The sequence below is a fragment of the Ursus arctos genome, unplaced genomic scaffold (assembly GCF_023065955.2).
Source record: "Ursus arctos isolate Adak ecotype North America unplaced genomic scaffold, UrsArc2.0 scaffold_23, whole genome shotgun sequence".
Classification (NCBI taxonomy): Eukaryota; Metazoa; Chordata; class Mammalia; order Carnivora; family Ursidae; genus Ursus; species Ursus arctos.
Window position 1 is genome coordinate 18135479 of NW_026622908.1, and position 26431 is coordinate 18161909.

Consider the following 26431-nt stretch of genomic DNA (forward strand, 5'->3'; position numbering starts at 1 on the left):
GGAGTCTGTTTGAGATTCTCTCTCTCCCTCTCCCTTTGTCCTCCCCCCCAAAATAAATAAATCTAAATGAATGAATGAATGAATAGATAGATAGATAGATAGATAGATAGATAGATAGATAGATAGATAGAATCACTCCGGCTTCTGACATAAGGATAGATATAGGGCTAAAGCAAGGAGACTGGTGAGAGGGCTATTGAAGAAAGGAGATGGCTTGGAGCAGGGTGTTAGTGGTAAAGATAGTAAGGAGTAGCAGATTCTGGTTATATTGGTTAAAATAGCAGACTACAGAGTAAAATGTATATTGATTTACAATCTTCTGAAAACATCTATGCAATGACAGCTAATATAAAAAAGCAAAATATTCACTATGTTAAGACAGTAGACTAATGGGTTACCTAATTTTTAGAAAAAAATAATTGTTGTTAAGTCTTCTTTTATTCTTTTCAATAACAACAGAAAGAGGAAATGTTTGAGTCAGGAACCACTGATTCTTCCTTTAAAAGATCTCTTACATTCAACCAGGCATGCATTCATCCCCATTCCATTATGCCACCCCCTGGATTATGATTAAACCACCAAGTAAGTCTGCTGCTTCTACTCATGTGATTGCCTGCCCACAACCCTTTCATAGCACATCAGCCAAAGTAATTTTTTAAAATATAGGTCAGATTGTGTCACCATTCTTGTTTTAACTTTTATTCTAGTAGTTTCCCTTTCCAAACTCCTTAGCGGGGTCAAGAATCACAGTTCTCTGGCTGCTTCTGAGACCATTTCAGGGGAATTCATGAGGTCAAAGCTATTTTCATAATAACATTAAGATGTTATTTGTCTTTTTCACACTAGTTTTCTCATGCATGTACCAAATGAATGTATAAGACAGAAGAATCCAGCTGCCTTCCATTAAGCCCAGAATTAAAGAGATTTGCAATTCTGAACCAGCCTGATTTCCTATCACAACGAATTCAGAATGTTTGGCACAATCTGACTCACTCTTCTTGTCCAACTACATTTTTTCCTACTCCTTACACATACCTGTTCCTCTATTCAGGTCAGCATCTTCAATCTCCCAGAAATAGCTATACTCATCACCACCTCTACACTTTAGTTCCTATAGTACTCTTTCCCAAGATCACTCTCCTCTTACCCAAAAGGTACTCATCCTTCAAAACACAGCTCATGGCATCTCTTCTATGGGCCACACAGGACACTCCAAGCATTACTGATGTCTGTGCCATACAACTTGGTACAACGATTGGAACTCAGTTTCATCTCATTAACGTGATCATAAACATGTTAGTGTTTAGTTGAAAACTGGTGTTGAGAAAGATTCTGAGTCTCAGAGGGGGAATGAATGCCATGGTTGATCAGAAGTATATATCTGCCAGTAAGTTCAGTAAGTAGAAGTTACTTAGCATTTACTAATAGGTTCCTGGCCCTTGGTTCCATATACCCTCTGTGTGTGGCTCATATATCCCACTATTTCCATCACTTGCTCTTGTCTTAGTAAAGAAACATGGAGTAACTTGAATCCTGAAGATAGGAAAAGCTCAATTATCTCCTCCAGCCCACTCCTAACTTCAAGTCAGAGCCCAGTGGAACCCTCTGACCTGGCTTCATCTACCTAGTTTTCAGCTCTCTTCTAAATGACGAATGGAGAAATAGTTCTAGGTACCACGTGTTGGTTGACTCATTTTTCTTTATCCTCAAGGATGCACTCCAGAAATGTTGATTCCAACTCTATTAGCAATTTTAATCGGCCCTTTTATCCCAACACAAATGTCCATTTTCATCTGCTCATTACCAAAATTATGTAAAGGGTAAATTTCCTAAGACTTGAGTGTGTCTCTAAACCCTGCCTCCACCACAACACTTTGTACCCAGGATAGAACTGAGGTCAAAACAGGAGCTTAGTCTCAATTGAATGAAAAAGAGAGGAAGCAGGCTCCTATCTTATGATTTTGAAGCTTATGGAGCATATTGCCATGACACAGATGAGAACACAATAATTCTGGGATAGTCCATGATCCACAGGTAATTGTACTTGCCATGTTTACACTCTCCTCTCCTCACTTTTAATGAGATGCCATCAGATTTCTAATATCAACAACTGTTGCAGGATTTCTCAGCCTTTACTTCCCACTTGGAAGAATGAAGAGGTAGACTAGATGAAGAGTGGTGGGCAGCAAAGCAAAGTTGATTGAGCAATAGTACAAAGCTCCCAGAGAGGGAGGGGACCCGAGAGGGTTGCCATTGGAGTTTCTAAGTTTAGGGATTTTTATGAGCTCTTTCATGGAACTATCTTAAGCAATCGGGGTGTGCTGAGTTGTGCCAATCAGGGCTTTGGTCACCTATCTGTCTACCTATTAGGTTAATGTCTATGTGCTGATGCTCTTTTTTGGTTGACATCTGGAGGTTCATGTCTTAACCGCCCCTTGCCTATAACGGTGACAAATGCTTCATAGTTAATTGTTTTATTTTAGGATGTTTTGCAGAAGTCATTTCTGCAAAGGTTGCAAAACAGAATGCTAGTGTGGTCCTGTCTAAGCTGCAAAACAGGATGTCAGTGCTGTTTTGTCTTTGCTGTCCTGACTCCATATCTTCTTGATGGGGACCCTGACCCTGACTACCTAACTGTCCAACTAACTCCTAACATAATTACTTTAATATGGAGACTTCATGAGAGGTAAAAGGCAGAAAAATAAATATTTGTCAAGGGAAAAGTTCTATATACCATCAGTGGACAGCTCAGTTAAAGCTAAAGCTCAATATCAACCTACTTTTCTTTGTTTTTATCAAGAAAAATGCAATATTCTGGCTTAACTACCATAACCTAGCTTGGTGATGCTGAGCACTCACTTATCTTTTTCAGATTCCGGTTCCCTTGCCTGTAAATGCAAGGAGTGGAGGGAGATATGCATTTACTATTTTTTCTAGCTTCAAAGACTATGATCCATCATTTAAATTGATATTTTAAGTACTGAATCTGCAAAATGAAATTATTTTGATTAATATTTAATACAGAAAGTGTTCTGTGATGAAGGACCTGCTTGGATTTTAAACATTGGAGGAAGCATTTGGCTATTTTAGAGCATGTACTTTAATCAGCCTACCTACCTACACTTTTGGAAAACAGTTTATAATTGGAGAACTGGGGAGATTGGATTTGATCACATTCCCAACTGCCACTCAGTATATTCTTTGCCAGTGCAGAGTGGCTTTCTTACAATTTTAGTGTATCCTCATTCCAAATGCAATTTCAAAACCAGCAAAGTCAGAGCTGCCACTGCAGTTGGAGATTTTCTTTATCAAATGATTCAACCTTAAATGTCCCTTCTCAGTCCTTTATTTGCTTGTGTCGTTATCCTTACTTTCTGCCTCTGCCTCCTTCAACTATTTGTAATCAAACCAGCCTGTGTGACTGCCCCATTTTCTGTCCAAATATTTCTCCCCATGATAGCTTTTCCTGAGCACTCCGGATTCATGACCTCTCCCTACTGCGACAGGCTACCTTCCTTAATGAAATTAAACTGGGACCTTCTAGCTTTAGCGTTAAAACAATCTTATGACACTTTTTGAATGCGTCCCATCTTTGTCCTCTAGCAGTTTCTCCGCCTGAAACAAATGTTCCCTTAACTCTTGGCATAGCTAAATTATTCTTATCCTTTACATTTCAACCCACATATTACTATCTTCACAAGGCCTTTGCTGATCCCCACCCCTCCAACAAATGCCATCTTCCAATATCTCCTTATATGCTTCCAAAATAACTTCAATAATTATATCAAGCTTGAAATTACTTCTTCAATCCCTATAATCTATCCTAGAATATAACTGTAGGAGGTTAGGGACTATGTTTATCTTGTTCACCAGCTCATCAGTATCCTGAAAATCTAGAACTATGCCAGGAATGGTCTAGAATGAATGGAAGGCATAAAGGAGAGAAAAAGTATGAAAGAGATAGAGAATGAGTGGGCCTCACTCTGTCTTAGAGTGTTACCCTCCCCTTGAGTTCTCTGGCTTTGATCACTGCTGCTGCCACCACCATGGTGCTTTTAGCAATGAGAGACAGAATGGTATTATGTGGAGAGACCTAGATTTACATTCAAGTTCTGCTATTTAATAACTCAAGGATTTGAGCAAGTTACCTAGCCTGGCTGACCATGATTGTCTAGAATTTACTTTGCAAGGTTACCATGAGGATAAAATGAGATCATATCTAAAAAAGTACATGATGGTTGCTCAATAAATATTAATTACTTTTCATCTCCACTCTCTTGCAGCCCCCACCCCAAGTGTGCCAACTGTTCCTTTAACACGTTGGCTCAAGTGTAGACAAAAACATCTTCTCTTGGTTCTCCTTAGCACATCTGAGACAGACTGGCACTTTACTAATTGCTAAGGAAAAACAAAAAAATAATGAAATACAGAGAACAGCAGCAGTATAAAACAGTTTGGCTTCCCCAGAATAGGGTTAGTTTCTATTATAGTTATGTGTTTTTCAGACTCAAAGTCCCCATTGTATTCTGAATGGGATCATAAAGAGAAGGCGAATACTATGGAGCAAACTCTTTTCTTATATTCATTCATTCATTCATTCATTCATTCAGTAAATATTGTTTGTGTCCTAATTAGCAGGAAATCGGTGCCTACCACCTTACCTGCAGGACAGACAGCATTGTAGACAAAGAGAAAAGATCTTGGACCAGGTAGAAAAAGAATAGCAGGAACTAATAGGAATACAAAGAAATAAAGGTAAAATGATGATCCTTAGGGCAGGAAAATAGAGTCGCCAGGTTTAAGGGGGGGAAAAAAAAGCAGGATAGGCAGTGTGATTTGAAAAATAGCCCTGTCATACTTTTGCAATTTTTGGGAAAAAAGTTGAAATCAGAATCCTTAGAATGTCCTGACAAAGTCAACATAGAATGCAAGTTAAAATCATTAAATACAGGACACGTCTTACCTGTACAGGATGCCTGACAAGCCTGCTCTAAGGGGAGGGGCCCATGATTAAAGGCCACAGTCCACCTATTGAGTACAGTGAGGAAGAGTGGTACCAGGTTCCAGACGTGGAGCTGGCAGGACAAAAGCAGAACACTGGCAGGCTGGGAAAGAAGGAGAAATCTGCAAGACCAAAAGGAGTTCAGGGAGCAAGAGTTGGTTACTCCCTGAAAAGGGGTGGTACTCAAAATATTTAGCAGCTGTCAAGCAAGCAGCAGAGCAAGCAAAATGGGTGCAGTCCTTGAGGCCCTCTGCCAAGCTAGGCATTAACTCTTAAGTCGCCGGACCATGGGGAGGTTTCGAAGGTCCTAGAGAGAGTCCACGGTGGCCAGGATACCTGTGTGTGTGGTTATTCAGGGGGCAAAGGGCAGAATTATTTACCCTGGAGTAAAAGTATAACAGTATTTTAACAACTAGTATAGCCCTTTCACTCTGAACCAGAGAAGATGAGGCCTGCCCCAGTCAGTTCTCAGAAGGAACAATGCACCCACAAGGCTCAGGAATAGGCTCTGGAACTTATTCTGACCCCTGCTGGTTGTAGCCTGGTCCTCCTAACTATTAAACATCTGTGGAAAGTGGCTGGCTGACTTTGTGACAGGTATCTGGCATCTTTTGGAGCTGGGGAGAAACTGAGATAGAGGCTGGTAGAGGCCAGACCAAACATGCATTACACCTGTATCACTTATTCCACATCTACTTCTCTGTATGGTAAGGAAGAAATCAACATCTCCTGGACTAGAAGTTCCAGGAAGAAAGAAATTGAGATAAGTAAACACAACTATAATATTAGGTAAATATGAGAAATTAACATCAGAATAGAAGAGCTCAAACAGTATTGAAGGTCATTTGTTTATTCAACATGTATTCACTTTCAGTACTTACCATGTGACAGGCATTGGGCATTGCCCTGGGTTAATAATTATTTTTTATTATTTATGTATTTATCTATCTATCTATCTATCTATCTATCTATCTATTAATAATTATTTTTTTTAAAGTATTTTATTTTCGGGGTGCCTGGGTGGCTCAGTTGGTTAAGCATCTGCCTTCAGTTCAGTTTATGATTCCAGGGTCCTGGGATCGAGCCCCACATTGGGCTCCTTGCTCAAGGGGGAGCCTGCTTCTCCCTCTCCCTTTGCCTGCTGCTCCCCTTGCTTGTGCTCCCTCTCTCTCTGTCAAATGAATAAATAAAATCTTAAAAATAAATAAATAAATAAATAAATAAATAGTATTTTATTTTTAAAAAAGTTGTAAAATAGAAATTTTGAATCATATTCAAAATGTTGATTATAAATATATTTGTTTTAGTATATATATCAACACATGTCATATCAACACATACATGTGTTGATATGTATACTAAAAAAATAAACTCTGTTAAAAAAATACTTTATAAGATTCCAAAGTGAACCATATTCATTTTCTTTCAGAAGTACTTTATATTGCCTTGCTTGGCAATAAAAAGAGGAGCCATGATGGTCATCTACCTGCAGTTATATAAGTATAATCTTTCCTAGGGCAGGAGAAAAGACAAAAGTAACTCCCTTTGATTAGTGCAATGTTGAATGTGACTTATTCTCTGTATAAGAACGGGAACTCCATGGCATAGTACTTAAATGCATGAAGCCTTCCTACCTATTTTTTCTACTTAGTTTGCAATGCTCTAGATTTGTACATATGTACAATTTTCTGGGAATGGAGGGGGTGTGGCCAGCAAAACAAGCCACCACATAAATCTTCACCTCAAATTAGGAATAAAATATGTATGGGCAAAAATTCAGTCAGCCAAATAAATTAATTTAAAAGAAATTTCTCTGATTAGGTATTAAAATATTTATTTATGGCCTGTGCATTTAGACATATGCTTTCCTTGAACAGTAATGATGTCTAACTCTTTAACAGATTATGTCATAAAGGGAAACCCCATAATTTATGATTAAAATAAGGACAATCTGGAGAGTGAAAAGGAAACTTTCCATAATTATGTCAGGATAGCAACAACAAGAACAACATAGTAAATGCTAGCTTGCATTCATTGAATGTTTCCTTTCTACAGTTCTATGGTGTGCATTTGACACACAAGTCTTCACTTAATATTCAAAAATTCTCTGTGAAGGATACTATTACACCCCTTTTACACATGAGCTAGCTGAAATTTAGATAGTTTAAGTAACTTGCCCAAAAAATGCAATTATCTGCTGATAAGTGGCAGAATCAGGACTTGAATCCAGGTCCATCTGACTCTAAAAACCTTACCTTAAAGGAACCCACCTTTTAACAAAGGGGAAAAACTCAGAAACAGTAACAGTGCAAAGTGATAAGGGCCCTGATAGAGGGAAATGGAAGGTACGTAGGAGCCCAAAGGTGCACCCTGGTCCAGTCTAGGGGTATCAAGAACAGCTTCTCAATACTCCCAAACAAGGCAGCATCTATATTGGGACTTACTTCCAAATGATTCTCTAATCATTCCAAAATAACTGTCAGCAACTACATACACACAATAATTTCCTTAAATATACCAAAGGCAGAGCATCTAAGAAATGATTACACCATTGGAGAATTTCAACAAATTGTCAACAAGACAGGGCAATAGGAAAAATGTAAATCTCAGTGAACTACTTAAAAGTGCAATGGGGCGCATGGTGAGCATCCCAATTATTATCATATTTCCTGTCACATTGATCAATGCTATAGAATATTATTCTGCTGAAATACTATCTGTCTTGTCAAAAGACAAGTTGTAGCTGCCATCAGGTGCTGCCTGGCATTGTAAAGGAAAGGGAGTAGGTGCTAATTCTTTGCAATGGTAGGAATGTTATAAGCTACTGAGAAATAAATAGTTACTAAGGGAAGGGCTCACCTTAGAGTGCTATTCTTGGATTCAGACATTTTCCCATTCACACACAGAAGATAGCCCTAAAAACAGAATAAGTGCTGGAAGTGGTTGATTGCTGTCAATAACTACTTGGTAAGAAGGCAACAGGATAGAGTAGAACGAGCACCAGTATAGGTCCCAGAGACCTCCCTTCTTATCCCAGCTCTACAGTTGCATAGCAGTATGATCTTGGGCAAGTTCCTTAATCTCTGTATCTGTTTCTCCTCTGTAAAAGGAATTCAGTACTAAGATTTCATCATCTCAGACATTCTTTCCATCACTAAACCGTGAACGACTCACCAGGTCAAATTCGGGATTAGTATTAGAAGAGTCATTCACCTATGAAAGAAACTAGAAAAACTCTTGTTCTGTACCTAGAGATGATCCACTCAGCATTATTATACTCTTTATGAGACTGTGTTTAATGACAAAGGATTAGCTTTCCACCCTTTTCTCACAAACCAAGGTGAAGTGACATCTTTGCTGATTTTTTACTAGGTTCCACATCGTTTTCAATATTAAAGGAAATTATGTGAATAACATGCTCACCACAGGGATCTGGTATTTAATAAATACTCATAAATATTACTTCTTTTTCCTGCTTTTTCTAAGGATCTTGAGTGTCTAATATTCAATTGCCTTTGTTGGACTTGTTCTTTCTAAGTAGAAATTCTCTAATCCCTGGTTGAAATTGTAATTGGAGATACGTGGAAATTGTTCCTGATCAGATTATCTCAATTCATCTAATAAATAGACCAACTTGGTTGATGAATCTCAGTGGCTGGCCAACATTGTCTCCTACAAGACTCAAAGAAACAGCACTCCATATCCCTTCCTGAGTCCTCAAAATTTTGAGAAATAGAAGCAAGAGTATATCAGAAGAAATCCCCTATACCCCCTTTATTACTGATGGAAATTTAATGGGAACATAGTGTTGTAAAAAGTAATGTTGGCCTATTAACTCCACCCCAAAATTAGGTGGACACCTACTGAGACTGAAGCTGACCTTCCCCTACAAAAGAAAAGGAACAGTTGAGGAACTCTGTAAGCAAGCCTATGTCTCAGAGAAAGAAGGACAGAGCAAGGCCATGCAGACCCAGCATTTCTTTCCAAGTTTATAATCAGGTAAAACCCTCCGTCATTGCAAGGGTAGAACAGTAAAAATTTTGAGATAGGCTAGTACAGTTCCTAAGGAAAATACCTCCATACAAAAACCAGGAATGAAAAAAGAAAAAAGGGCATTCTTCTCATACAAGAAAGAAAGTCCATCCAAAAATCATGGAAGAAATAAATGAACAAACTAAAAACCAGTTTCAGTTACACTAGGGAGAAGCAGGTCCAGGCAACTGAAGCTCTAACCTGATCACACAGAAGATTATCAGATCTCTCTTTCAAACTTTCTGAATTTCTAAATGTATGCCCTTCACATTCTAAGAGAAGGGAGGCTCAGGTTAAAGTCTTGACCATTCTGAAGAGCAAAGATGGGACTAATTTGCTGTGGCCAGTGAAATACAGGGAGTTGTATTAAGGGAAACGATGTCCTCTGGGATGATCACTCAGCTGAAAAATTACTTGACCAAATGCAAGCAGGGTGGCAGCTCCACTGCTCAGAAGGGTGCCAGCTGCTAATTACAATGGCTCTCTGGAGAAGGGCTTCCAACAGTATTTCCGAGTTGTTAGTTGATTAGTTTTCAGTTAAATCGATAAAGCCTCCAGGGTTAACTGTCTAGATGATATTGCTCTACAATTATAATGCACAGAAAATGTTTATTATCAACTTTCTCTTGCTTTGGCTTAATTATTTAAGTACTTGAGATTCAGTAGTTATCTTCCTGCCTCTCCAGAAGCCAGTCTGAAAGGGAAACTGGCAAACGTTGCACAGAGGTCAGATCTATTTCTAATGGACAAGGGAATCAAATGAAAAATGAACCTATTTCTCAGTTATATTCAGGAACATAATATATTCAATCAATCAATGAGAAGTTAGCATAAAACAGTAAGAGCCACCATATATTAAGTGCTTACAGTGCATCAGGTCCAAGCTAAGTGCATTGCCAACATTATCTCATTTAATCTTTACAATTTCCCTGAAAGGAAAGCACCATTATACCCTTTTTCAGATGTGAAAACATTTCAACTCAGTAAGAGAAAAAGACAATTCAAATTCAGGTCTGTTGGTGCTATGGGTTGAATTGTGTCCCCCCAAAATTCATAGATTGAAGTTCTAACCCCTTCCACATCAGAATGTGACCTTATTTGGTAATAGGATCATTAGAGATAATGATTAGTTAAGGTGAGATCACAGTGGAGTAGGGTGGATCCCGAATCAAATATGACTGATGTTCTTATTAAAGGGGGAATTTGGACACAGACATGCACACAGAAAGAATGCTATGTTAACATGAAGCAGAGAGCATGGTGATAGTCTACAAGCCAAGGGACTCTAAAGATTGCCAGCAAACCACCAGAAACTAGGGGAGAAGCATGGGATACATTCTTGCTCATTATCATTAGAAGGAACCAACCCATTGATACCTTGACTTTGGACTTCTAGCTCCAGAACTGTGAGACAGTAAATTTCTGTTGTTTTAAGGTTCCCAGTTTGTGGTATTTTGTTATGGCACCCCTAGCAAACTAATGCAGTTGGGTTCCAAAAATCTGTGCTTTTCTGTTGGGTCATGCAACCTAGGTAGGCAAAGTTCCTTGCTGTTCTTATCCCACACACCTAGTTAGACAGCTTCATTGGAGTTTGGACTGTGACTTGAAGATACATCTGACCATATGTCTGTGGCTTGCTTCCCTGAAACCTTACCTTCCCCTGGCTTGACTATCTCCCCATCCATTTTAATATTTCTGAGAAATTCATATGGCCTCACTCTTTGAATAAACAAGTCATGTGTTATTCATTTATTTGCTAAACAAAAACAACAACAACCGAGACCTACTGAGTGTCTTCTTTGTTCCTACTAGTTTCTCATGGAGTTCACAGTACGGCAGAGAAACATGACATTAAGAAAATTATAACACCTAGAATTATTACAAGTATATTAAAAATGCTCATCTTAGACCCTATCAAAATTGAGACTGATCTCTGTTTTAAACCCTGCTTTGATTCTTTTTAAAATAATTAAGACAGATATTTCAGAACACCAGGAGACAGAGGCCAAAGAATAACTGAATTATTTACTCAAGGCAATGATAAGTAAAATTCGGCAATTATCCATAAATTTTCTCAAATTTAATGAAAACTATAAACCTATACATGCAAGAAACTCACTCAAATCCAAGCAGGATAAACCCAAAGAAACTCACACCAAGGCATGTCATGAATTAGCATAAATTCAACAAGATATGTTGAAAATTACTGATAAAAATAAAATCTTAAAAGCAGTCAGAGGAAACAAGACATATTACATGGAGGGATGTAGAATTCTCATCAGAAACAATGCAAACAAGGAAGACAAAGTGCTAAAACAAAATAAACAACCAATAAACTTACTAATATAGAATTCTATAACCAGGAAAAATTTCCTTCAAACATTTAAAATGAATTAGGAAATATTTAGTAAAGTTAATATAGGCAGAATATATTGCCAGAAAATGTGCATGACAAAGAATTTTAAAGGATGTTCATTAGGCAGAAGGAAAATAATATATGTTGAAGAAGATAATGTGGGTAAATATGAAAGAATTTTTCTCAAGTTGAAGGAAAATAAATGATAATTTGCACAAAGGATGAAGGTGGAAAAAATGGAAGTATAATGTTATAGGATACTTTCATTATATATGAAGTGGAATAATATTATTTGAGGTAAAGATATGCCTTTTAAACTTGAGAGTATGTAAATAAATAAATAAATAAATCTCATAAGCCAATAGTGGGGATAAAACAAATACTAAAAAATAACTAATTCAAAAGAAGACAGGAAAAAATAGGAAAATGAAGAATTGATGAGACAAATAACAATATGACTAATATAAACCCAAGAATATAAAAATTATATTAAATGTAAAGATGAGCACCACAACAAAAAGGCAAACATTACCTGCTCAGAATTTTTTTTTTTTAAAGGAAGTCTCAACTATATGCTGCCCGGATGAAAAGCACTTTAAATAAAAAGATACAGGATGGAAAATGATATATCTTGCAAACACTAATCACACAATTGGAGTGACCATATTAATATCAGATGAAGTAGAACTCAGGACAAGAAACATTATCATACATTAAGAGGAACATTGCATAAAATAAAATGGTCAATTCATCAAAAATAAAAATCCAAAATGTGCACGCACCTAATAACAGAGCTTCAAAATACATGGGGCAAAAACTAATAGACTCAAAAGATAAACAGATAAAACTACAGTTGGAAATTTCAACATTTCTCTCAGGAATCAATAGAACAAGCAGACAGAAAATGAGAATGTATATAGAGGAGTCAAGCAACACTATCAATTAAGTTAATAAACATTTGTAGAACACTCCACCCCAAGAGAGCAGAATGCACATTCGTTACAAATGTATACAAATATTCAACAAAATAATGCATAGATTGGGCTATAAAATACATCTCAAAAAATTTTAAATGATAGAAATTGTATAAACTATGTTTTCTAAACATAGTAAATTAGATAATCAATAAAAAAAATCTTTAAAAATCTCCCAAATTTGGAAATTAGGCATGCTTTCAGATGACGGATGGGTCGAGGAATAACACAAGAGAGGAATTAGAAAATATTTGTAACTAGGCAAGAAACAACAATTGTTGGAGAAGATGTGGAGAAAGCGGATCCCTCCTACATTGTTGGGGGGAATGCAAGTTGGTACAGCCACTCTGGAAAACAGTGTGGAGGTCCCTTAAAAAGTTAAAAATTGAGCTACCCTATGATCCAGCCATTGCACTACTGGGTGTTTACCCCAAAGATACAGACGTAGTGAAGAGAAGGGCCATATGCACCCCAATGTTCATAGCAGCATTGTCCACAATAGCTAAATCGTGGAAGGAGCCGAGATGCCCTTGAACAGATGACTAGATTAAGAAGTTGTGGTCCGTATATACAATGGAATATTACTCAGCTATCAGAAAAAACGAATTCTCAATATTTGCTGCAACATGGACGGCACTGGAGGAGATAATGCTAAGTGAAATAAGTCAAGCAGAGAAAGACAATTATCATATGATTTCTCTCATCTATGGAATATAAGAACTAGGATGATCAGTAGGGGAAGAAAGGGATAAAGAAAGGGGGGTAATCAGAAGGGGGAATGAAGCATGAGAGACTATGGACTATGAGAAACAAACTGAGGGCCTCAGAGGGGAGGGGGTGGGGGAATGGGATAGACTGGTGATGGGTAGTAAGGAGGGCACGTATTGCATGGTGCACTGGGTGTTATACGCAACTAATGAATCATCGAACTTTACATCTGAAACCGGGGATGTACTGTATGGTGACTAACATAATATAATAAAAAATCATTAAAAAAATAATAATAAAAAAATAAAAATAAAAATAAAAAAAAAAGAAAATACTTGTAACTGAATGATAATGACAACACAACATGAATTAAGATTTGGGAATGAATCTAAAGCAACACTTAACAGGGATTTTACAGCTTTAAATGCTTATAAAAGAAAATACGTGTAAAATAAATTATCTAATCTTCCATCTTCAAAAAAATTGGAAAAAGAAGAGTAAATTAAACCCAATAAAATTGAATTAAAAATAAATATATAAAATTAGAATAGTGTATTTAGTAATATATGTTCACATATGTCCACTTCTAATGGCTTACTAAATACTTGTAGTTTCACTTTCATTTATTAATATTTATCATATGCCTACTATGTGCAGCCTTTGATAAATGCTAAGGAAATATGCATGAATAAGTATCAACCCTTGCCTTTAAATATGCTATTTGAAGAGGGAGACACACAGACACACCATAAAGACAGACAAGAAAACAACTCAGAACAGAACAGGAGTATGGCTAGATGCCAAGGCAGTCAAAGAAGATGATGAAGGCTCTCCTTTACATCATTCTCCTGCTTGAGTTAGAGTTATAGATAGAATAGCAACTGATATGGGTCATGAAGGGTGAAGAACCTGTGCACACTGTTCCTTCTCTTGAGAAGTTTTGGCACCAAGGTAGATATGAGGAGAAAAGGATCAACAGCTCATTTAGGGAATTAAAGATAGAATAGTGATATGCTGCTAAATTGGTTAGTGGGGTTGGGGTTAGGGAGACTAGTGGGGCAAGAATCTAAGGAGTTATAAGGCCGGTGATGTCGAACTAGAAATTTCAATCTACTCTTTGAGGAATATTTTATTCATCTTTCTGACCCACCATTCTCATCATAGCCAAAACCAACACTTGGAAGAGATTCTGAGTTCACAAAATTAAAGATGCCAAAGAAAACTCTATAGTCATGTTTAAACCAATGAAGTAAAGGAGGAGATATGCTATTACCTTGAGTTTAATTCTGAAAAAATGATCTATTTTAGTGTTCTTTTCCCTAATATATTGTGTTTAGATAGTTTTAACAAGATTTGATCACTCTATCTTTCCAAATACTTCTTCACTTTAAGCACTAGTTAAGCCCTGGAACATTTTAATACCCAACAAATTGACCAGATATTAGGTATGCATGGTTTTGTATAAATGGTATATTTGAGATTTGCCTTTGTCTACGGCAGGCATTCCTTAACCAAGACAATATAACAGATCTCTGACTCCATAGATATCAATTGGAGATAGTTATTTTTGAAATTATTGATCTTCAGGATCTAAAAAACAATTGAGACTCTCAAGGAAGAGCTTTCCATTACTGTCTTGCAGGAAGTCTAGTCATGCCAGTTTAGCTTCTCAAAATTTATGTATCTATTACAAACAGGAATAGCAAGAAACTAACTTTATCAACCAATTAACTTGGCTTTTGAAATATTCTTCTACTAATCAAAAGTGAACAAAATTATATGCCCATATTTAAGTTAACTGAAAAATCAAAAAATGAATTCTCATGCACAAAATTTTCTTTATTAAAATTAAATGGTCATTAAAACTAAGAATGAAGAGGCCATTAACAATGACAATTGCCTTGTTCCAGACTCATCATTTTCATTTTAAGGTAATCCCCTGTGGCATTTTTTTCTTGTTTTTTTTTTTAATTTAAATTCAATTAATTAACATATATTAGTTTCAGAAGTAGAGTTCAGTGATTCATCAGTCTTATATGTACCCAATGCTCATTACATCACATGCCCTCCTTAATGTCCATCACTCAGTTACTCCATCACCCCACCCCCTTCCTCTCCAACAACCCTCTGTTTCCTATGATTAAGTCTCTTATGGTTTGTATCCCTCTCTGATTTCATCTTGTTTTATTTTTCTCTCCCTCTGTTTGTCTCTTAAATTCCACATATGAGTGAGATCATATGATAATTGTCTTTCTCTGATTGATTTATTTCACTTAGCATAATACCCTCTATTTCTATCCACATCGGTGCAAATAGCAAGATTTCATTTTTTGATGGCTGAGTAGTATTCCAGTGCGTGTGTGTGTGTGTGTGTGTGTGTGTGTGTGCGCGCGCGCGCACCACATCTACTTCATCCATTCATCTGGGCTCTTTCCATAGTTCAGCTGTTGTGGACATTGCTGCCATAAACATTGGGGTGCAGGTGTCCCTTTGGATCACTACATTTGTATCTTTGGGGTAAAAACCTAGCAGTGCAATTGCTAGGTCATAGCGTAGCTCTATTTTCAACTTTTTGAGGAACCTCCCTACTGTTTTCCAGAGTGGCTGCACCAGCTTGCGTTCCCACCAACAGTGTAAGAGGGTTCCCCTTTCTCCACACCCTCGCCAACATTTGTCATTTCCTGACTTGCTAATTTTAGCCATTCTGGCTGCTGTGAGGTTGTATTTCATTGTGGTTTTGATTTGTATTTCCCTAATGCCGAGTGATGTGGAGCATTTTTTCATGTGTCTGTTGGCCATTTGGATGTCTTCTTTGCAGAAATGTCTGTTCATGTCTTCTGCCCATTTCTTGATTGAATCATTTGTTTTTTGGGTGTTGAGTTTGATAAGTTCTTTATAGATTTTGGATACTAGACCTTTATCTGATAAGACATTTGCAAACATCTTCTTCCTTTCTGTCGGTTGTCTTTTAGTTTTGTCGACTGTTTCCTTTGCTGTGCAAAAGCTTTTTATCTTGATGAAGTCCCATTTTTTGCCTTTGTTTCCCTTGCTTTTGGAGATGTGTCTAATAAAAAGTTGCTGTGGCCGAGGTCACAGAGGTTGCTGCCTGTGCTCTTCTCTAGGACTTTGATGGATTCCTGTCTCACATTTAGGTCTTTCATCCATTTTGAGTCTATTTTTGTGTATGGTGTAAGAAAATGGTCCAGTTTCATTCTGCATGTGGCTATTCAATTTTCCCAACACCATTTGTTGAAGACCCTGTGTTTTTTCCATTGGATATTCTTTCCTGCTTTGTCAAAGATTAGGTTACCATAGAGTTGAGGGTCCATTTCTGGGTTCTCTATTCTGTTCCATTGATCTATGTGTCTGTTTTTGTGCCAGTACCATACTGTCTTGATTATTATAGCTTTGTAATAGAGCTTGAAGTCTGGAATTGTGATGCCACTAGCTTTGGTTTCCTTTTTTAACATTCCTTTGGCTATTCGGGGTCTTTTCTGGTTCCATACAAATTTTAGGATTATTTGTTCCAGCAAAAAAGTTGATGGTATTATGATAGGGATTGCATTGACTGTATAGACTGCTTTAGGTAGCATAGACATTTTAACAATATTTGTTCTTTCAATCCATAAGCATGGAATGTTTTCCATTTCTTTGTGTCTTCCTCAATTTCTTTCATGAGTGTTCTATAGTTTTCTGAGTACAGATCCTTTGCCTCTTTGGTTAGGTTTATTCCTAGGTATCTTATGGGTTTTGGTGCAATTGTAAATGGGATTGACTCCTTAATTTTTCTTTCTTCTGTCTCATTGTTAGTGTATAGAAATGCAACTGATTGTGCATTGATTTTATATCCCCCCTGGGGCATTTTAATACCTAAAAAAATACACTTCCACTTAAAGAATTATATGAGGAGTTCTCAACTGTAACAGGTTTCTGTTTTGTCGAAACATGCTTGCCAAACGTGAATGCGATTATGGAGTCTGGGGAGCAGGTTTATTTCAGTTCAATCTGACTGGGTAAATTTTGTTAAACTGTCATGACAGTTAAAACACTTTGAGTTTCTAATTGTTTGCTTCCTAGTCCAGGATGAAGTCAGTCCAGTTTTGCTTTCTCTTCTGTTGCTGGAAAGCAATCTGCTGCGAGTTGTGAGCTGACTTACATCACCATCACAGTGGAGAAAGAATGCCTCTTCTGTATAAGCATCAATGCCACTTGGTGTGTGGGCTACTGCTACACTAAGGTAGGAACTCTGCTTTGCTGGAAATGAGGGTCCTGAGGGTTTGTAGACGGCAGGCTTCATTAATTCCCAATTTATCAATACTTTGTCTCTCCATGATTCTCTTAGCCAACTTGTCTGCATTGTAATTAAGGTTAATTACCATGATATCATTTCAAAGTCTGGGTTTAGATTTAATTTGGGTAAATTTGGGACAGCTTAGATTGACATAAATGAATGCTTCAGTAATGTACCAATTCTACACTTTAAGGGAGTGTTTTTCTGCTAGGTTTACCTATTGAGAGATAAACAAGAGCATGAATACATATCTATATTTAATCATGAAACATTATCAATACTCTCAAAAAGCCAATTGCAATAATAAAAGGCATACCTCTGTGACAGGGGTAGTACTAAAATGCCTTTGAAGGCAAGTAAAAACATAAGAAGCCAATTAAAAAATTCACTTTATTGGTCTACCTTTCATATAAATGCCAGCAAGCCTCCTAAGAACAATCAATCCCTGTAGACTAGAACCAAAAGGAACCAGCAAACCTACTCCCTTCTTTATGCTGTTGAGAAAAATCAAGGCATAGAGGCATTAAACCATTTATCTACATTCTCACAGCTTCTTCACAACAGGCCAGTTATCAGGGAAAGTGTTTCTTCTTTGCTATTTTTCTGTTGCATCTGGCTGCGCAGGAGTTCAATAAACTGAAATTGAAGGTGGCTGCATTTTAATGAATATACTTTATTTGATATTAAATGAATTTGATCAGTGAAACTTCACTGCATTTAGGTGGGATATAGACCTGGTGGCCATCCAGGGAAAGAAATTAACCAGTAGCCTCTTTTCTCCCTGAAAGCCAATTATTTTCTCATTGGGCAAGTAGAAGAGTGAAATATATTTGGGTTGAATTAAATGTACTGATATTGAAACTGTATCATATACTTTTGGACTAAAAACCCTGCAAATATAAGAATTTAAGGCAGCGGCAAGGAAGAACTTAAAAATCTACAGATTGTCCAGAATCCCACATGAGACTCCCCTCACGTTTTAGGCAAAGTATCAATAATTCAGCTTATGACTCTTATTCCTCTTTTAAACATACATAGAAAAGAGTATTTGGAAACATTTTTCTGAGCAATTAAACCCAAATGTTATATGTTTTTATCTGTCATTAACATAGCTTCAGATTATTAAGTACAAAAAACCCTTTATATTCCAAAGGTCATATGTTCTTTATTCCTTTATCTTTACATGCTTTTATGCCATATAAATTTGAAGTTTTTAGAGAGCTATACAAATATTAAACATGTGGGTATTATCATGGTGGGGAGAAAGGAGGTAGTCATATTTTCTATAACACTTCCACAACAGTTCAGGAAAGTAGTGTAACATTAATTTCTTTATGAGGTCACGTGTCCTGTGCTTAAAGATCCTAAAAGCTGGTCTTCAGAGAACAAATATAGGAGTAAGCAGTATTAAATCCCTGTCTCATTTTGACTAAGCCAAAAAGAAACTTCCAGAATATTATAACCTAACTTTCTCCTTCCTAAACTCTTTAGAATCTGGTGTACAAGGACACAGGCAGGCCCAACATCCAGAAAACATGTACCTTCAAGGAGCTAATGTATGACGCGGTTAGAGTGCCTGGCTGTGTTCACCAGACAGACTCTCTGCATATGTACCCAGCAGCCACTGAATGTCACTGCGGCAAGTGTGATACCAATAGCACTGACTATACGATGTGAGGCCCGGGGCCCAACTACTGCTCCTTCAGTGAAATGAAAGAATAAAGAGGAGTGGACATTTCGAGCAGCCTACCTAAAGGACAAAGATATCCAAAAACTCTGTGTGTGTACATGTGCCCAGGCTGTAAATCCCTGTATGCCAGGGGATCATCAGACCCTCGATCCCTGTTCTCCAGGCAGAGGGGGAGCTCCAGGAATGGAGAGTACCTGTCACCACTCAACTCTGTATTCTTGGGTCTGGGCTCTATCAGTTTCATTCAACTTGAATTCAGGGGCTTTAAGTTGTTTCCCATTTTTAATTGACTTAGAGGTCCCCAGAGAAACCCTGTGATTTTATAGAAGAGAAAACCTAAACTTAGAAGAAACAGCTCTCAAGATAATTGGGTAGGAGAACTAAATGGAACATGATCTCCTGTTAGATGTATGGCCTGTGAGAGCAGGGCCAGTATTGCTTGATGTCCTAGAGCCAGTACCTAGCTCTATGTCTAGCTGTTTAAATATTGAGGGGAGGGTCAGGAAGGTAGGAAGATTGGGCCAAGACTGCCTACTTCATTGCCGATCCTTGGAGGTGGTGACATCAGTTTCACTCTGCCTGTGTTTTTCTGGCAGAGAATTTGTTGTTAACCTGTGAGGGTGGGAGAAGGTGTAAAGGGACGCAAGCTGGGAAACGGTGCAAGCATTCAGAATCTGAAGCCTAAAATACCACATCTTAACAATTTTTATTTCAAATTTGAATTAACAACCAAAGCCAGGAACTATTGGTTTGGGTCTGTGGAAATTCAATTACAAGATCAATGAATATCTTTTTTTGAGTTGTTCACCTCTACGTATTCCACCACTTAAGTAAATGATCAAGAACCCCCAGCCTCCTGCAAAACTGCCTCTTGGGCAATAAGACATATACCTGTTTCTTAGTGCTGTATCATCTGGACCACAATCATCCTCCTGGCAGAATGGGAACCTTGAAGTACATGTGATATCACTTTAGGCAACTTGACAGGCTAGTAACTTTTTTGTTTGTTTTGAGTTTTTATTTAAATTCCAATTAGTAACATATAGCCTAATATTAGTTTCAGGAGTAGAATTTAGGGATTTATCACTTACATATAACACTGAGTACTCATCACAAGTACCCCCCTTAATATCCATCACTTTTAACTCGTCGCCTACCCATCTCCCCTCCAGCAACCCTCAGTTTGTTGTCTATAGTTAAGAGTCTGTTTTCTGGTTTGCCTCTCTCTCTTTTCCCCCCATGTTCATCTATTTTATTTCTTAAATTCCACATGAGTGAAATCATATGGTATTTGTCTTCCTCTGACTGATTTATTTCAGTTAGCATAATATCCTCTAGCTCCATCCATGTGGCTGCAAATGGTAAGATTTCATTCTTTTTATGGCTGAGTAATATTCCATTGTGTATATATACCACATCTTCTTTGTCCATTCATCAGTTGACGAACATTTGGGCTCTTTCCATAATTTGACTATTGTTGATAATGCTGCTATAAACATCAGGGTGCATGTGTCCCTCTGAATCAGTATTTTTGTATCCTTTGGGTAAATACCTAGTGGTATGCAATTGCTGGGTCATAGGGTAGTTCCATTTTTAACTTTTTGAGGAACCTCTGTACTCTTTTCCTGAGTGGCTGCACCAGTTGGATTCCCACCAATAGTGTAAGAGGGTTCCCCTTTCTCCAGATTCTCACCAACATCTGTTATTTCCTGTGTTGTTAATTTTTGCCATTCTGACAGGTGTAAGGTGGTATCTCACTGTGGTCTGATTTGTATTTTCCTGATGATGAGTGATGTTGAGAATCTTTTCACGTGTCTGTTAACCATCTGTATGTCTTTGGAAAAAAATGCCTATTCATGTCTTCTGCCCATTTCTTAACTGGATTATTTGTTTTTTTAGTGTTGAGTTTGATAATTTCTTTAGAGATTTTAGATACTAACCCTTTATCAGAGATGTCATTTGCAAATATCTTCTCTCATTATGAAGGTTGCCTTTTAGTTTTGTTGATTGTTTCCTTTGCTGTGCAGAAGCTTTTTATCTTGATGAAGTCCCAATAGTTCATTTCAGCTTTTGTTTCCCTTGTCTCAGAGACATGTCTAGTAAGAAGTGGCTATGGCCGGTGTCAAAGAGGTTGCTGACAGGATAGTAACTTATTTGCCAATTATCTTTTCAGAGAAATAGTTCTCTTAAAAGAGTTAGGAGTCTAGAGAGAATAGCTGTATTTTGTGGGCTCTCTCTGCATTTTCTTTATCACTTGACTACTTGTTCTCCCAAATCTACGATTTCTTTCAAAAGGGTGTACACTGAAAATGCTTCATGTCTTAAATTACTTTTAATGATATTAACTCCCTTATGAACTGTATGTTATCTACCAAAGGTACAATTTTAGATTTTTCTACATTCATTTTTTTTAAAAGATTTTATTTATTTATTTGACAGAGAGACAGCCAGAGAGAGAGGGAACACAAGCAGGGGGAGTGGGAGAGGAAGAAGCAGGCTCCTAATGGAGAAGCCCGATGTGGGGCTCGATCCCAGAATGCCGGGATCACGCCCTGAGCCGAAGGCAGACGCTTAGCGACTGCGCTACCCAGGCACCCCAGATTTTTCTACATTCTTGAACTACTTACTCATAACACATACATGTATATTTTCTAATACTAGTGGGCACATTATTAGGAATCAAATGTGTCTATAAATATTATCTGCACTCATTGCTCAATTGGAAATATAAATAAGAATTTTCCTAGATTTTAGTGGTCTTTTTTTCCCTAAAATATATTTACCAAAATTGCTTCAATGAAACTTTCTGTCATTTCCGGCAGTTGTCACTTTCTTAAAAAATTTCTATTGCGCCTCGCCCCCCCCCCCAATCTACATTAAAATTGATTTATTCTCAGAAAGCCCTTGGGGCGCCTGGGTGGCTCAGTGGTTGAGTGTATGCCTTCCACCCAGGGCATGATCCCAGAGTCCTGGGGTAGAGTCCCACATCAGGCTCCTCCGCTGGGAGGCTGCTTCTTCCTCTCCCACTCCCCCTGCTTGTATTCCTTCTCTCACTGGCTGCCTCTCTCTCTGTCAAATAAATAAATAAAATCTTTAAAAAAAAAAAAAAAAGAAAAGAAAAGAAAGCCCTTAACATCTTTTTAGTTTTCTACAGCTCAGACTCAGTGGAAGTCTTCCTTATAATCTTTGGAATCTAGTTAAATAGTAGCACTCATAACCCGAAACTAATGTAACATTGTATGTCAACTACACTTCAATAGAATAATAATTAATAATAATAATAATAATAATAATAATAATAATAATAATAAAGTACTAGAGGTAATATATTTTCCAGCACATGGATATCAAGAAATATTTTTCTCACAAGATATTGAAAAAACATTGACAAAACACAACAACCTTTCAGGATTAAAAACTCTCCATGAATTGGATATAGAAAGAATTTACATTAACATAATAAAAGCCATATAAAACAAGCCCACAGGTTACCTCATATTAATGGTGAAAGACTGGAAGCTCTTTTTCTAAGATCAGGAACAAGAGAAGGATGCATACTTTCATCACTTCCATTGAACATAGTACTGGAAGTCCTGGCCAGAATAATGAGGCAAGAAACTTTTTTTAAATTATCCAAATCAAATGCTAACTATCCTGGAATCAAAAAAAAAAAAAAAAATCCAAGTCAGAATAAAAGAAGTAAAATTATCTCTCTTTGCAGATGACATGATCTTTTATATAGAAAGGCCTAAAGACTCCACCCCAAAACTGTTAGAATAAACAAATTTAGTAAAATTTCATGACATAAAATCAACATACAAAAATCAGTTGCATTTCTGTATACTGACAACAAACTATCTGAAAAAGAAATAAAGAAAACAATCTTATTCACAATAGCATCAAAAACAATAAAATACTTATGAATAAATTTAACCAGGAAGATCTATACACTGAAAACTGTAAGACATTGATGAAAGAAATTGAGGAAGACACAAATAAGTGGAAAGATACCCTATGTTCATGGATCAGAATTAATGTTGTCAAAATATCTATACTATCCTAAAGCCATCTATAGATTCAATGTAACCCCTATCAAAATTCAATGGCCTTCTTTTTAATAAGAAAAAAATTCTAAAATTCATAAAATTCTAAAAGACCCTGAACAACCAAAGGAATCTTGAGGAAGAAAAACAAAGCAGGAGACATCACACTTCCTCATTTCAACTATACCACAAAGCTAATAGTAATTAAAACAGTATGCTACTGGCTTAAAAACAGATACAGAATCAAGATCCCAGAAACAAACTTATGCATATACAGTCAAGGATGAGGGAGGCAAGAATATTCAATGGGGAAAAGATAGTTTCTTCAATAAATAGTTTTGAAAAAAAAACGATATTCACATGCAGAAGAATGAAACTGGACTTGTATTTTGCACCACTCACAAGAATTAACTAACACAAAATGAATTAAAGACTTAAATGTAAGACCTAAAATCATAAAATTTCCAGAAGAAAACATATGGGGCCTGGTCCTTGGCACTAGTCTTGACAATGATTTTTTTGAATATAACACCTAAAGCACAAGTAACAAAATAAAAAATAACAAGCGGGGCTACAGCAAGCTAAAAAGCTTCTGCACAACAAAAGAATGATTAATAGAGCACAGAGGTAACCTGTGGAGTGAGAGAAGATATTTGCAAACCACATATCTGATAAGGGATTAACATCTAAAATATACAACTCGATAGCAAAAACAAAAAACAACCCTCCCCCCCAAAATTATCCAGTGAAAAAATGGGCCAAGGACCTAAATAGACATTTTTCCACACAATACATACACATGTCCAACTGGTACATAAAAAGATGAAAAATCACTAATCATCAGAGAAATGCAAGTCAAAACCACAATGAGATATCCCCTCACACTTGTTAGAATGGCTGTTATCAAAAAGATAACAGGTAAGTGCTGGCAAGAATGTAGGGAAAAGGGAAACCTTGTGTACTGCTGGTGGGAATATAAACTGGTGCAGCCACTATGGAAAACAGTATAAAGATTCCTTGAAAAATAAAATTGAACTGCCATGTGATCCATCAATCTCACTTCTGGGTATATATGGGAAGGAAAGAAAATCACCATCTTGAAGATTTGTTTATGTTCACAACATGTACAATGTTCATTGTAGCATTACTTACAATAGCCAAGACATAGAAACAACTTAAGTGTCTGTCAATGGATAAATGGATAAAGAAAACGTGGTATACACACACACACACACACACACACACACAGACACACACACTACTATTCAGCCATTTAAAAAAAAGAGAAAATCCTGCCATTTGTGACAACATGGATCAACCATGATCAACTGAGATGAGTCAGACAGAGAAAGGCAAATACTGTATGATCTCACTTGTATGTGGAATCTAAATACAACAAACAAATAAAAAAAACAAAAAATGAATTCATAGCAACAGAACGGTTTGGTTGTTGCCACGGTATAGGGGACTGAGGGGGAGAAATGGGTGAAGTTGGTCAAAGAGTATAGACTTTCAGTTATAAGATGATGAATAAGTTCTGGGATCTAATGTACATCATGGTGACCATAGTTAACAAAATTGCACTACATACTTGGAAGCTGCTAAGAGAAATCTTAAAAGTTGTCACCACAAAAAAGTAAATAAAAAGGTAACTATGTGAGGCAGTGGAAGTGTTGACTCATCTTATTGTGGTAATCATTTCACAATATGTACATATATCAAATCACCACATTGTATACCTTAAACAATGCCATATGTTAATTATATCTTTAAAGGCTGGAAAAAAAATTAGAACTAAATTCCTAAACAAAAAAATGGATGATTCTTTACAAAGGACTTTTTTCATCCAATTTGAAATTCTAAAATGGAAGTCATGTTAAATCAGTGGGTCCCTCATAATAATCATCTGCCCAGTCCCACAAGAATAGATGTGATTATACTTTTTGAGTGCACAAAGATATAAGGACAAAATAAAAGTTTAATAGAATCATGGAGTGGACAGAAGATTGAAGGCCATCTAGTCCAACGTTGCTATTTACTGGATGTTAACACTGAGGCCTGAGATCACACAGGCCATGATAAAATCAGAATTAGAACCCCATATTCCTTATTTTTAATCTCTCTTTGGAATACCTCCTATTATGCCATAAAAACCCTTTGCCACCAAACAAGCTCATTCAAATACGGCTATCTGTAAATATATACATCAATATTATGTACAATATTTTTATGCCCACCTAGACTTCAGCTCTGGTGACCAAAATAATAATGTTAGTGACTCTGCTGATGCAGGGATTCTATCTGCCTCACTCACTTTTGAGTAAACCCTTGGCACTTAGTAGGTGCCATTAGTGGTTTAATTGGATTGATTCAAACTGAAGTGAGAATCTCTTTCTCTGCAATTTCTATCCAGTGTTGTCATCTGGAACCATCCAAAACAAGATTAATCTCTTTTCTGCTTCAACACAATTCAAATAAGGAGAAAAGCTAGGTTCTTGTTAGCAGCCTGAGGATGAGTGGTTCATTCAGCTGTTCCTTGAAGATTTATTTATTTTTTTGTGTGAGTGTTCCAACAAAACTTTATTCATGGATGCAAATTTGAATTTTATATACTTTTATGTTTTTTTAATAATATTTTTTATTATATTATGTTAGTCACCATACAGTACATCCCTGGTTTCTGATGTAAAGTTCCATGATTCATTAGTTGCTTATAACACCCAGTACACCATGCAATACAAGCCCTCCTTACTACCCATCACCAGTCTATCCCATTCCCCCACCTCCCTCCCCTCCGAAGCCCTCAGTTTGTTTCCCAGAGTCCATAATCTCTCTCATGCTGAAGATTTATTTGTTTATTTATTTTAGAGAAAGAGAGACCACACACATGAGTGGATTGGGCAGAGGAAGAGGGAGAGAGAATCTCCAGTGGACTCCACGCTGAGCACGGAGCTGGACATGGGGCTCAATCCCACGACACTGAGATGACCACCTGAGCCAAAAACAACCGTCAGATGCCTAACCAACTGCACAACGCAGGTGCCCCTCAGCTGTTCTTTTTTTTTTTTTTTTTTAAGATTTCATTTATTTATTAGAGAGAGCACAAGCAGAGGGAGCAGCAGGCTCCCTGCTGAGCAAGGAGCCTGATGTGGGGCTCGATCCCAGGACCATAGGATCATGACCGGACCCGAAGGCAGATGCTTAAAGACTGAGCCACGCAGGGGCCCCCTGCCCTCAGCTGTTCTTTGAATAATCCAGTGTCCAGACAGGCCCTTACACATCCTAATCAATATTCTTCTGTGTGTTAAGGGTTCATATAAAGTGTGGAGATTCAT

The 26431-nt window shown here is 37.1% G+C and overlaps 1 long non-coding RNA gene and 1 pseudogene across 1 annotated transcript in view; one reads left to right on the forward strand and one right to left on the reverse strand.

Annotated features, from left to right (window-relative positions):
* Positions 1–26431, reverse strand: part of LOC130544666 (uncharacterized) — an 805127-nt gene that overhangs the window by 681986 nt on the left and 96710 nt on the right. The gene's annotated exons all lie outside the window — the stretch shown is intronic.
* LOC113264900 (follitropin subunit beta-like) lies at positions 17156–19085 on the forward strand (annotated as a pseudogene).